The 14,994-nt window shown below is 42.0% G+C and overlaps 1 non-coding gene across 1 annotated transcript; it reads left to right on the top strand.

The window, feature by feature from the left end:
• Window positions 1–3,040: 3,040 nt before the first annotated feature.
• Window positions 3,041–3,260, top strand: LOC112576377. The gene has a single exon (XR_003101818.1). It is a non-coding gene; the product is annotated as a small nucleolar RNA U3 (small nucleolar RNA).
• The last annotated feature ends 11,734 nt before the right edge of the window (window positions 3,261–14,994 follow it).

Below are 14,994 nucleotides of genomic sequence, written 5' to 3' on the forward strand. Positions count from 1 at the left end.
GCCATCTCCTGTTGTTTATTTGAAAGAGTGCGCATGTCCGCGGGAAGTTCGTGACACTCTGTCTGTCTGTCTGTCTGTCTGTCTGTCTATCTGTCTGTCTGTCTGTCTGTCTGTCTCTCTGTGTCTGTCTGTCTTTGCTTACTCACTTTTTCCATCTTTCGATTCCTTTATATCTTTTTCTTCGCTCGTCACACACACTTTAATCTTAATAAACAGTTTTCAAGGAAATAATATTTCTACAACCAAGCCCGTCCTTTGCTGAAGTTTGACGAGATGTGCAGTTGTTGCACTGGTCTTTATGTTTATCTCACTTCTACTTGTTTCCTCTACAAACACGTGACTTTGATACACCGGAAGAAAGAAACTCAGAGGTTCGTTAGTCAGTTCTTCCTCTGGCCACCGGGATGCCGGCCACCCTCCAAGTGGCCTGGAGGGACAGTCTTCGACAGGGTGTCGTGCCGTGTACGCACGCTTCCCTGACACACTGATCACAGCTCATTAAACATGTTTGTAAACATTCACTGAGATTATAGGGGAGTTCAATAAACACATCTGTCATCACTTAGCAACATCACTGTGGATTTCTAGGGCACAAGAACATTCTCTAATATTCTAAAGCAGGGAGGACTAGTGTTTAGTTGAAGGAAAGTATTTCAAACATCAGTGAAGTTGTCAAGGTGCACTCCATGTTCCAGCTGGGTATATCGCCTTCGGTTATCATTCGCAGCTTGGAAATGTGGCCCTCACAGATAACCTTTGACCTGGTTGATAATATGCACTGTGTGTCGTCTTACTGCCAATCACAAGAGGGAAGAGGCCTGGCATGTTACACAGAATATAATGGTGCTACCATAGCAACTCAGACAGTGAAGAGACACGAGCTGAAGTGTCTGGAGGTCGTCAAGAGGCCGGAACACAATGCTTCAAAGATTTCTACCCCGGGTGACAAAGACAATCAAGAGTTCGCTCGGCGTACGACCCACCTAACCAATAGAAATCACTCATGTGTCCTAACGCAAAGAACATAACAAGATAAAATAATAAAGGTCTTAACATGAAACAATCAAACCTAACAGTTTTTAATTTTTTGTGAGAAAATAATTGCATTACTTTCGACACGTTCAAAATTGCACATTTAGTAGAAACGTATCTAAATTAATTAATAAACGGGAGAAAACTTCTGATTAATTTGCATTTGAATGATTAATGATGGCAGCACCAGTGACCCATTGTCTCACCGCACAAGTGAGAGGCACACCCAGATAGATACACCTCCACTAACCACCACTACAGCCTCACTGAAAACAAGAATTTATATTTAACAAGGTGATTCACATCCTAGCAAATCTCCTTCATAGTGAGAAATCAAATTGTGAAAACAAGATGGCATTCTAAAGACACACTACTAGCGACAGCGACACTCAGGTGGAAAATAAAAATATATTTCTAAAGCACGAAAAGAGAGAAAATGAAGCTGTTTTACTCTGAGTAGGTCAGATAAGCAATGTATGCGCGCACACACACACACACAAATACACCGGTAACATAATAATAACTGTGTACACACCAAGACAAACAAATGAAGAAATGTAATATAAACTGCAGACTATTTTGTGAATATCAAGAGAGAGCGAGAAACACTTTTCTCTTGCTGATCAAACAAATAATTTAACTACTCCATCTTAGTAGGCCGTCTTTAAATTTCTTCAATTTACAAAAGAAACTTAAAAGTAGGAAACTATTGCGGACAATACTAATTATCTTTCAATTCTTATGGATAGGGGCGTTCTTTCTTGACAGAAAATGGAAAGTTTTTACTAAAGAATGCACAACCAAAACAAACAGAAATTGTTTGACATATCTGCCTTAGGAAATTTTTTTAAATGTAAGAATTTCCTGTTATAATAGGGCGGTGGTATAATGATTAAAAAGAGAGTACCGTGCACTATTATGGGATATGTTCAAGTAGGAACAGCCTGGCACAAACCAAATACAAACTGTTCACTGTGAAGAGGCTTAAAGGATACCTTGTATTTAGTCACAACTTTAGCTGCTCCTGAATGCAACCCCTATTTAGTGGATGTATGCATTTTGGACAACTTCATAAATAAACCATAAAGGATACAACTAAAGTTGAGAAAATCTGCATAAACAGTTTTTGGATTATGCACAGTCAATACACATGGAGAGAATAAACAAGCTCTAACTGTTTCTGTGCTGTTAATATTGCCACACTATGTTTACCTTTTGGGCAAATAATGAAGTAATGACAGGGGAGGCAACCGACCACAAATGTTAAAAGTGAGTTGTATTGTACTCTTAATGTCGTCAGTTTAAGACACATTTAAGCAATTATGTACAAACTAAAGAGTCAAAAAGCTTTCTATGGCAAACCTAAAGTAAGAGTTTCCTGCCGAAAACTCCTATGTACATTACACAATTTTTTTTTTTATTTTCTTGAAAGAAGTTTATTATAAAATGTAAAGGTAAGAGCACCATGTCCATACAATCATATTACTAAAATTTTAAAAAAAATAATGTAAATGTAAATTTTTACAAGGGTGATAAAAATAGAATAAACGAAGAAAAAGACTAAAGCGCATTATCAGTCAAGATCAAACCGTTACCTGTTTGAGCCGCTAGGACCGACGGGTTTTACAGGAAGTATTTACTCATGATGATGATGATGATGATGATGAGTATTATTATTCTGGTATACTATAAAAACACGGAGAAGAATAGAAAGTGAAACAGTTTAGAAATAGGCCAATATATGGGAGGTAAGTGTGATGGACTGATGATGACATACTACTCAAGGGAAGGAACTGACAAGAAAGAATCGTTCTTATGCTTAAAAGAATATATCCAAATAATATACAAGATTACTTAAAGTTAGAATACAAATGTTCTTAGCTGAAGTTATTTATGTTTGTGAAGAAATCCTTTGCGTAATCAACGAATATTTTGAAATTGCTTGTACACAACCATTATTTTTTGAGGTTGCGCTGTGACTAGATGATCGATGCGGTAGTAATGAGTTAAGATCATACTTTTAGGGATCATTTCTAAAGGTTGTTCTGCCGAGACGTCAGGTAACTCTGACAGGTCCGCAAACCGCGAGGACGAGACGTAGCCTCCCCTTCTGAGCGCGAAGCGGGTGGAGTGTCGTGGCTGGCTCTAGCTACGTCACTGCACCATTGATGACCGTTCCTCTCCTCCCTGTGTGGGGAGCTGGAGGAAGGGGCGGCATTCTGAGCGGTTCCGAAATGAGTAAACATTCATTTGTTCTAATACACGTTTAATGGGCAAATAAAATTATAGGTCAATCACAGCTGCCACTCTCGGACTTGAACCGTAATGCAGTCAGAAAGTGGACATGATATACATCACGTGACATTAAACGCACCCTCGCCATCCCAAATTCCAAATGCCAGAGCTAATTGCTACCTCGAGGTCTCTTCACTATGCGAGCTTTCCACCTTCCACTAAAATGTCATGAATTTTTTTTTCTTCAAGAAGATTGTTCTTTTTCTGTTCCACTTGAGTTGCGTATAAATTGCCGAACTGCAGAACTATTGTTCCTGTTCTCCAGTAAGAATCGACACGGACCTTGTTTATATTTTCACAAGTGTGCTTTTGTGATCTTTCCGAGCTTGGCTGTAGGCTTCTTTACCCGCCATTGTTCGTGTTGGGGTATATTCACGGAGTCCTTTTCTTGCGCCTTGTTACTTTCTACTGCATTCCTTGTTGAACTACTTGACACCTGATCTTCGTGTGTTTACCTGTGTACGCCCTCTTTTTCATGCACTGGGCCGTAGTAGGAAGTCATCAAATTCGACAAAAGTCACTGGCAACCACAGGAGGAAGGATGAGTGTCTAACTGCAAAATAGAGAAGTTAATTTGTCATAAAGGTCAAAGAGGCAGCAATGAGTCTTGTCTCTCCACCACACGAGAGTTTGTTCTCCAGGAATCTCACTCCAAGGAGTGTATCTACCCCCTCATTAGGCACTTTAACTACCGGTGTTACTTTGGGCACTAACTAGTCACTTGGTACCGACTGGTCACTACGACATTTTTACAACTATTTCTGTTGATATCATGTATGCAGTAGCCAGTGGCACACTCACTCCCCTTGTATCTCAACATTTTAAACAGTTTTATTTTATCACACTACTAGCTTTCTTCTTACTGGTCTTTGCAAAAGTAATTTTGGAACATGGTTGAGACGCTTCGGTGTGAAAAACATGACAAGAGAAGCAACTCTAAGTAACATCAGAATTTTGGATTTGCGTCCCTTGTGCTGTCGGCGAAGAAACTACCGACGTATTTTCTGGTAGTTCGCTCCTCATAAAATTTTATTTCCAAAGACGGCAGCTACACAGTAGGCATCTACATCAATAATGCAACAACGACAGCAGGCTAAACAGGACTTGGCGCAGCAACCCTGTCAGGTTAGCTACCGAGTACAGACTACATGTAGACAGTAGACCCCATCTTCATGTACAGGTGCGAGACGCGAGAGGTGCTGATGCAGGGGGGAAATCTAGGCATTCGAATCCATCTCTTTTTTTTTTTTTTTTTTTGGTTTGGTCTTTTGTTTGTTTGGGGTTGTTTTTTTTTTGTTGTTTTTTTTTGTTTGTTTGTTTTTTTTGTTGTTTTTTGTTTTTTTTGTTTGTTTTTTTGGGGGTTTTGGGTTGGTTTTTTTTTTTTTTTTTTTTTTTTTTTTTTGTTTTTTTTTGTGGTAAAACCAAAGACCAATGAATATATGTGGAGGCAACAGATAAATAATAATAAATGAGCGTTGATATCTTGCAGCATCACAATAAATAAATGTCGCACTCTCTGCTAGTCGTTTGACTCGGCACGATTCTGGAATAATCTTGAAGAATAATAACAGATAAAGGTCTGTGATAAAGCGGTCCTTTAGGTTATCTTGGAAGATGATTGACAATGATGAGAGAGAGAGGAAAAAAGATATTGGCTGAGTAACATAAAAGATATTGGCTAACATGAAAGAATGGACTGGCCATACCGTGCAGGACGCAAGAGACAAACCTAGAGGGGGGGGGGGAGCCTGGTATCAGCCGTCGCCTTTGTCCAGTTGTTCCTCCCAGACAACCTGTGTCGACAGACCAGCATGGCTGGTTGTCAGCTGGCTACCAAGCAAGGGAAGAATGAATGCTATATAAAGCAATAACATAAGTTTCTCATATCTCTTCTGCTCTAAGGTAATATTATGCTGCTTATGTATAGGTCTTCATGTAAAAGCCTGCTGAACAGCTAAATAGAAAACTTTGTGACATGTATCAGCGAAATTTTATTTCCCTACCGCAGCTTATGGAGAAGCTTTGGTAAACCTGAGCAATATCGTTTGTTACTACGATGTTGCTCTCCACTCTTGTTCTTGTTATTGGTTCTTCTTTGCGTTTTCTGTATTTGATTTTATTTTACATTAGTACTGCTGTTTATTCTTTTATAGGTTCCTATGTTATTTGTTTTCCTGTCCCTCGTATGCTGTTCATGTCTCGTTCTTTCTTATGCGCTAAAAGCATGCTCCTTAGGAGTGTGAGCATGCGCTTTACAAATGTTGCAATTATTATTATTATCATTATTTGAATGCGAGCTTTTAGGATGGTGTGCGATTGTCCCGTGTGCATGCCAGCTGGTATCTTGTTATAGCACAACATGAACACAATCCGCAGGCCAAATGTCAACAAAGATCAAGTGGACATGAAGGTCTGCGCCGGTCGTCGTCTGCTCGTCGACAAGGAACTGTAGCCACAGTGACGAAGACACAACATATTCCACACCAGAGACAAGTAATTCCATCAAGCGAAAAACTGCTGACAAGATGGCCAAGACGAATAAAAAGGGTACAGAGACTTAAAAAAATGTAAAGTAATTTTTCGAGTAGGAAACGGTGACAAACTATCACAATTTTTGTCAAATGCCAAATTTAAATAAAACGATTTTAACCTGTACATTGTAAAAATCAAACGACTTTCTGATGTGAAGAAGAAATGTCTTCACCTCCCCCCAACTATCCTAACCGTCATTCGTTCCCCATTTTTCCCTGCTCACCAAATTTAGAGCAAATAAACACAAATTCCTGGCACCCTGTGTTACAGCTTCCCAGAAAAATTATCATTCCAATAAACCCGTTATGAATACATGATTGACACTCATTATTTTTTGCTATTAGTTTGGGAATGGAAAGAAAGAGAAGAGAGGGTTTAGAAAGCTTTTATAATTCCCCTCCCCTCTTTCTCTCTCTCTACATTTTGTGATGCTATTCTGCGTTTGTGTGTTTGCTTTCTGGAAACTTCGACATTACCGAGGTCCAGAAAGATAGAAATTTCTTGAAACGAAGTAAGTTGAGATAAATAAAGTTGCTTGCACCTGTACATGTATTTCTTTTGCTTGAGAACTAATAAGTTAAGATTTTGGGAGGTCTGATGTTATACAGTTTATGTTATACGCTACGCTTTTATGGCTGAAAAGAAAAGCATTAAAAATAATAGAAATCATCCCAAACCAACTGAATTCCCACGGAATAATCTTATCTGTGTCGATCTCGAAATTTTTCGTCTGGCAAAGCATCAAAATAAGAAGTGTAGCTCTAGAACGCACTGTGCAAAGAAAAACCGGAAAAGACGATTACATAGCTTACTCAGCGCATGCGCGTCTCGCAAGTTATCTGTGCCTGCGAATGAAATGGCGGACCTTGTGAACGTCTCTGTCTCCACGCAGCTGAAGTCTTGTGGATCAAGTCTGAGAATGGCTGCTTGTGAGGTAATCAAAGGTGATCTACTCAAAGCCATTGACAGTCACCTGCGACTCGACCACCAACTCAACCCGCGACTGGGAGACGTGACCACAACAAATCCTCATATCAGTTTTTGAATATTATTTTCGGGGTGGAGAACGGGTGGAAGGAGGTGTCTACTTGTGTTAAGTCGCTTCTCCTTTCTTTCTTCATCTGTAAAATGTCTGCGTGTTCTGCTGTAGTGTGTCTGAGAGCTAATAAGACATCGTCCGAATAATTGAAAGAGAGAAGCAATAACAGGGAGACCTGGCAGGAGACAGGCAATGGACGCATGCGCAAAATCCAGCGAAGACAAGACAATCGACGAACGGGTAGTGACACAATAATCCCATCAGGCCGCCTGCTTTAAGGGATCATAGACCCCCGGAGTGGAGACAACCCCGTGGACGGTGGAGACAGCCGGGGGGACTGTTGGTGGCACTAGTTACGCAATGTGTCAGGAATGTGTCACCTACCCAGGGTACATTTTAAGAATCGATTTGAATTTTTTTGTAATCTTGAAGGATAGTGTTCAGACTGAAGGTTTTATTTAGCGGCTGCAAGCGGATAAACAGGTCTCGAGCTGGCTGGTAAGCAAGCTCCGTGGTAACCAAGAAGTCGACGCTGACCTTTCACCGTGACACGAGGTGACCCGGACAGAGATTGCGTGTGCACTTGAACACTTCCGGGTCAGTTTGTTTCCCAGAGTTATCATTCTTGGTCTTTTGTTGAAAGAGCTTTTTTGTATAAAAAGATATTTTTTTGAGTAGTGACAGTATTCACCTCGATTTACAGATTTTTGTATCCTAGCTTTACTAAGTCACAAAAAAATTATTCTCGTCCCTCTTTCCATTTAAGGGCCTCCTGGTGGCACAATGGTAAATCCCTGTCGCTAGGACAATAATGTGGGTCGTCATGTCAGTCGACAGATTTTCTCATGAACTGTCATCGTGTCGGAGAAAGGCGGGACACCTTGGAGTAATAGAACATTAGTTGCAGACACAATGTAAAACACGACACCAGCTGTTCCCACCTGACGAAGCTTCCCGCCACTGCTGCAGTACCCGGGGTGGTGTTTGTCAGTGGGAGGGAGATGTATGCTGACTGGCCTCTACTTTCGCGAAACACATGCACCTGCGCACACATTCATACACACATACAATCACTCACACAAAGGTTAGTGATAAAAACACCTTCGTCTTAAATATTCATCACAAACACTTTTGATGATTTGCTACGAGAAACTAAAAATTAATTCGGGTATGAAAAGTCTGGACTTTTTTTTTCACTTTTTTTTTTCCATTTCTGAGCGAAAAGGTTATCTTTACTACCTTTCTTTCCCAAATTTCTTCATTTTCGATTGCAAAATTGAAAGGATGTAGGGACGGGTAGGGTATTTGTAATTCATATTTCCCATCATATACCTGACATGGTGAGGGGTGGTTGGGCGGAAGCAAATTTTAAAGTTGAATATTTGACGGTTAGTGTCGTCCAGGCACGACAAAGCGCAATGATGTTGGGAGAGAGGAGAGCACTGCAGGCAGAAAATACCCGGCGAGCTGCAGCAGTCACTGGTGTTGTCATTACACAACGAGAGCCGTGTGCGTACGCCTTGTACAAAAGTGAGGTGAAGAGGTGCTCGGGAGGAAGAGAGAGAGAGACGGTGGGAGGGGTGGCTACAAGATGACGCACGGTTGATGAAAGTTGTCGGAGGAGGACAGGGTGTCCGCAAGGACAAGGCACGTGCTAGAGGCAGAACAAGACATCAACCCTCCTTATCTCCCATTCCGCGACTCGCCAGGGGGCGCAGCAACTAGTCACGTGACGGGACAAGCACTTGACGTCACTGAAGTGCGTGAGGTGACGTGTGCGCGCGCGTTTTATTGGCGCGGGCCGAAGGCCTTTCAGAGATTGCGGGGAAACAGAAGCAGCGAGAGGCACGTGCAAGGAGGGTGCTCAGGTCGAACTGCGTCCGCGCATGCGCGCTCTCAGGCGCACATCCGGTTACAGACGTTCAGAAGACTGCCAGCTTCAGGCGCTGAAATATTTGAATGATTGTAGAGTTTATAAATGTTAACATTTTTATTCTAATAGCTTTTTTCTGAACTCACAAATATTGTTTGTCGAAAGCTAGCTTTACTGTTCTCGATGGACATAGCTGTAAACATCATCAGCTATAGCAAGAGGTTTGAAAAACAAATAGTGGCATCACGACATATAGCATCTGACATCAGCATATAAGCTATGCCATCATCACAGTTGTGCTCTCATTCTGTGAACCAAAACGCTTGTATCTCGAGAACGAAAGGGGAAATTGACTCAAATTGTAATGACTAATACCTCGTACTCAGATCAGCCTAGTCGGTTGAAATAAAAACTGTTGGACTATGGCAAACTTCTAGGGTCTTCCACTGATCAAAATGTGTAGGTGTAAAACCTGTGACACAGCGAAACCAAATATATGTTTTTAAATAAAATGTCTACCAAACTGATTTTCTATCAAATAGTCCAATAGACTGAAATATTTTCTATCAAATAGTGAAATTTTATCTAGTGTCTTCAGATCAAGCTCAAGGCTTTTAATGTCCAGACGTCACAAGGCATAGGGGTAATGAATGGTTCACCGTGTCTAATGCATGGCAGATGAGTGAGCACCTCTTCCTCCTTCCTTCACTTCGTTTTCGCTGCCTTTCGCCCTTCCGAAGGCATCAGGCACTAGGTTGCTGCTGGGAAAGTTTTTCATTCATTGATCCTTGTGAGATTTGAACCCTGCAACTCTTTACTCGGAAGGTGAGCAACGAATGAAGTGAGCATGATAAATAAAGTGTGGTGTCATAATGGTGTTGTCTCTTACTCTGGTGGTAGCAGAAAAAGAATTTTAGGTATGATTTTTTTTAAATCTGAAATGGGTTAGCTGTATGAAGTGTGACACCCGAGGTATTTCGTAAACTGATCTGTTAAAATTTTCCCCATTAACAGTCGAAGTCTTCTTTGATTGTGCATACAGTAAGTATTCGTAAGTATTGACAGACTGTACTTCAACTAATTGTTTGTCTTTCTCTTTGGTAAATAGCGCATTACCTCTGGTCATTCCCATTTATCCTCCGATGAACATCACTTAACTTACTGAGTCCATAACCTCATTTTTTGGTTTACTATAAATGATAATAATCTGTAACATGTTTACTTCACTTAATTTACTGCTTCGTTGTCTTTGTTTCCTTGGGTATGTTTGTCCGTATCTCCGTCTTTATCAGTTTGTAAATTTTAATTTCAGCTTTTCAAAACTTGTTCCACAAAACTGAGAGCCTTGAGTTTCGTCCAGTGGACTGAACCTGAACTTACGAGACTGCCTGGAGTGACACGACACCGTGCAGGTCATTGTCGTCGTTGATGTCAAGGACTCCTTTCTTCGTTGGTTAGATGTAATCAAGTAAAGAGGTGATCACAGGGGCCTAAGACCTGCGATATTGAAGTCTCAGACAATTTGTCGGGCTGTTTGTTCCCGTTAACTAGCCTCCTGTCTCCTTACGATCTGACCTCCACACCCGGAGGAGTACGGTGTCTGTTCCTCATCCCTCGCAGAATGAACTCTCTGTGCCACGAGCCCTTCCGGGTAGCGGAGCAGAAGAGTGGATCTTGGCCAGACCCTTGTAGCACAACACCAGAACGGGAAGAACCGGTCTTTACTGAGCTTTGCCGGAGGAACTCTTCACGAAGCAGCAATATCCGGTGGCGTTGGTGTCGCCAGCGGACATGCGCGTGGCCGAGTAAGCGCAGAGGTGACTGGTGCGGCGGTTTCCGATTGGCTGGAGTATCTCTTATCGAGGGAAGAAGAGGTCGTGGGCGTTTGCCGATTGAGACTGACTTTGGCGCGTGTCGAACGCAAGTGTCGAGCGCCTGCCAAGTAAAATAGCGCCGTGGTGACGTCATAATGTCGGCTCCTTTCTGCGATTGTACGTTCTGAGACAGGTGCATCGTTAGGGATGCGTTGGGGGGTGGATGTTAGAGAAGGGGGACAGCTGTTAAGTGCGAGGACTTTGCTGAGCCAGAGGGGAGTTTCTAATTTTTAGCCAAAGTGGGGTGGACAGAAAATAATAATTCGGCTAGACAATTCATCATACATGTACAACGAAGCGCACAATCACAAAATGAGCACAATAATCACACACACACCACAAAGAGAGAGAGAGAGAAAGAGAAGAACGAGCAAACAAACGAAAGAGAGCTTGGACCCTAAAGGCCTTTCTTAACAGGACAAAGGTGTGACTAAGCATCGCAAAGTTGTGCTTGAATGTTGCAGAAAACTAAATCTTCTGAGAAGAGCGCTCTGGACATCAGAACGTTGGTCAATTTAACAACCTTGCCTGTCACTACTTTGCCAATACAATGGAACTGGATTTTTATTCATTTATTTATTTTTTTTTTATTTTTTTTTTTTTTTTGCTCTTTGAAGGTTTGACGCTTCGGCACCTCTCCCAACAACGGCCTTAAAACCTCGACATCACCAACACTTGATACTGGTTATCTCTTGTCCTCGCCGTCTTCTTGTTCGGTGTTCCTTTCCTTGCCAGCAAGGCCTTCATGTGGGTGCTATAAGCCAACTGATTACCATTTATTGCACTTCACCCTTCTTCTTCGCCCCTTCTCTCTTCGCCTTCACCCCACAAGTGACATCCTATGCGACACCCACCAAAAGACTAGTGGCAGGGGGTGCGGCAGGCATTGAGCATCTTGCACAGTCATTTGTTGGGAATTAAGCGTCCAGCCTTTGCTCCTCTGGTTGCGCCTCACCTGTAGCGGCGTCAGCTGGCTGCGAGCTGCGCTTCTTAATTAATACCTGTGTGCAGGGCACGTGTCTGCATGCGCGCACCTTCAATTACACCCGAGCTCTGAGCGTGTCATGATGTGCCCATGTGTCACAACGCACGAAAATCGCAATGGCTGTCCGGGTAGGGTAGAGCTGGTACCCAGGATCGTTTGGAAGCGGCGAGGTACACTTTAAACACAACATCGATATATACCTTGTTTGATCGTGCCTTGCTCTCTACCCGTAACACGCCTTCAATCATACATGATGTTACCTGCCCCTGCCTGCCATTTCTCTCTCTCTCTCTCTTTATCCAGTCCAAGGTCAGTTCTAGATTAATTATCCTAGGTTAATTACGAATTGATCAAATCGTCTATTGTGTTTGTGATGTACCTGCTCTTAAAACCCTGATTGCCTTCCTTCTTTGTAGTCGCTTTGTTAGGATTTTTTGGACTTTTACCTGGAAAGGTGACTGGGACGAGACTATATCTTTCTCACAAAGGTTTGGCACTGAAATGTCCTGCGCATGCGCGAAGGTACCAATGCAGTTGAGTGGACGACAATCAAACATGAACTCCAATCGAGCGTTTTCTCTTCTTAGTCATTCTGCCAAAACAAAATTAATACCCACACCTGAACCCTAACCCTAAATACGCAGTCTGTAGACAGGCATGCTTTATAAGACAACCTTAAAGTTTATGGAATTCTGTAATGTGAGAATCAAGCCTTTGATACAGTGTGTAAGGGAGGAGTGCGCGTGACATGTGGTGATATTCATGACAGGACTTTGAAAGTTTGCGACTTTGTTCATGTGCACCTCCTGGGACCCTCCGACAACTCGATTCCTGCGATGGGCTGATAACAGGGAGCTGCTGACAAAAGGGAGGATTAAGGTTAAGCTTTGCGAGAAACGGGTCAGGGTTGCTAGAGATCTGTCGACCCGCCAGCAGGTAACTGTAGAAGACTACCAGGGTTTCTAAGTTATTGTATTAGAGCAAGGCTAATTATGGCATGTTCTCTACAGCGTCGTCATGACGACAACACTACGACACATGGTTTGAAAGAGATGATAAAATCAGCCAAGGGGGGTGAGCAGTTGGGGGAAGGAGGAACATCTGGGGACTACATGTCTCAAACCCCTCGCTGGTAACACACCTCGCCAGCTTCGTCTTCAGTGCCGACCTCACAGACCTTGTGTCGCATCAGTGGCTTCCCTTGATGTGATGGACAGGAGAGCAGAGCACACAGTTGACAATGAGGTTGGTGAAATCAGCTCCCCGCACTCCGGGGGATTCAGTCGACCAACTGGACATCTATTGTTATTCAGTAATACAGATACTACCACTACCTTTGTCTTTTATCTATTAGAATGTTGGTCTGGTATTAAAAATGTTAGTATGCTACTGACTGACAACTGCGCCGCAATTACTCCCACCCACTCACCGACCCTCCTCCACGGTTACCTTTGAAGCATCCTTATTCCCTTGTCTCCACTCTCTTGCCCCCCAGGGTTTGTCTGGAAGAATCAGGATATGGGAGAAGGGACAGAAGTTTTGCCTTCAACAGCAGGTCTGTAGACTGCAGATGACAAGACTGGAATGAACAGGTGAATGGGAACAACAGTCGGGGCTTAGTATGTATGTGTTTGTGAACTGTAACTATTGTATCCTCGTTTACCTGAAACTTCAGCATCAAAAATTTGTGATGAAGACAATTCAATGTGGCTTTATCGATTTGGCAACACATTTCAACAGATACAGGAATCGATAGAAAATATTACCTGCTCATCATGTGAACATGTTAGGGACGATGAAGTTTATTTTGTGCTTCTGTGACTATTTGTAGGTAGTCTGGGAATGAAATGTATTGTTTGAAAATACTTCAGAAATCCAATTATATATATATATTTTTTTTTTTTTTTTTTTTTGCTTTTGTCTACAAATAGTGAAAATTGTGTATTTTCCTTGAAAATGCTTGCAAAGCCGAGCACCCACTCACTCACGCACCCACCCACTCACCCCAGTGTGTTAACCTAGTCACCAGGTTGAAAGTGGAATGACCTGGATTCGGATCTCGCCTCGAGCATGCTGTTCTTTTGTTGCATGTGGCACATGTCAGACGAGGCTGGTTTCTGTGATGTATCCTTCAGTGTCTGCCAGGTCTCTCTCTGTCTCTCTGTCTCTCTGTCTCTCTGTCTCTCTGTCTCTCTGTCGTGCCATCTATCCTATGTTAATCAAAGCCAGTGTAAATTAATTTGTGTAGAAAAATGTATGGCTAGCTGTTTAAGCTTTCTAATCGGTGTCTTAACCGTTAGTTACAATGAAGAACAAATTATACAATGATCAAACATTCAAAACCAACCAAAATAAAATAAAAACACTTGCGATGCTTTTATAATAATAATAATTGTTCGTAGTCTTTCGATTTTAGACATTACTTTCAGCTTCATACACCAAAATCTTTTTTGTAATTATCAGCAATTGAAACCAAAATCAAAGGAAGAAGTATGGTAATTATATAGTATAGTCCTCCCGTGCCTGCCTATTGTTAGTTTTGTAATTGAGGTCGAATGTTCATCGGAACTGCCACTGATGTAAAATATGGCGGACTGGAGACTGGAAACCGGAATGCGTTGATGGAAATAATCTAATAAACAAAACCAACCTGTGAAATCTGTTCGACCTTAAATCGAATTGTGCGTCTAATTAGTCGGTATGTTTTGAAAACTCCGCTGTTATCGCATCCAATACAAATATGTTTTTTCAGACAGGCCATGGACAGACACAGCATGTCGACGCCGTTTTATGATGCATACCCAATAGGTTTCTAATGTTTTCCGCATTAGCTCATAATTCATTGTGAGTAATGGTTCCTGTCGCATGCAACAATGGGCACTTGGGTAAAATTTTCGTCTAAATTTGATTTTTCCTAACCACACCTTGTATTTGGGGAAATGGTACCTCCATATGTTACTTCAGCGTGTGCTCGCCTTTTCCATCACCCTTCCATTTGTAGTGCGCAAGGGTAGGTAATCTGTGCAGAGCGGACGGGCAGTGGTTTAATTAAAACTTCATTAGCTTGTTAAGTAATGCGTATAATCATTTTTGTCTCCAAAAACAAATAACTCGGCAAGACTACCATCTGTGGCTGACAAGCGACTTTACGCAGGACAAATATTTCAGTTGCCTCCCTTTTGCATGTTATTGTCTTCTCCTACCTTCAACATGTGGTCCTGGCGCAAGGCGGCATAAGATGACCTGCTATTCAACAAGTTTTGACAACAGATTTCGTAATTTGTCTAGAAAAGCTCGCTTATTTGCTGAAACCACAGTGGTATGAGCCAATCACAAAGCGAGTCAGCGAGGACAGAAATTCGAA

This window comes from Pomacea canaliculata, linkage group LG11 (genome assembly GCF_003073045.1).
Source record: "Pomacea canaliculata isolate SZHN2017 linkage group LG11, ASM307304v1, whole genome shotgun sequence".
NCBI classification, from domain to species: Eukaryota; Metazoa; Mollusca; class Gastropoda; order Architaenioglossa; family Ampullariidae; genus Pomacea; species Pomacea canaliculata.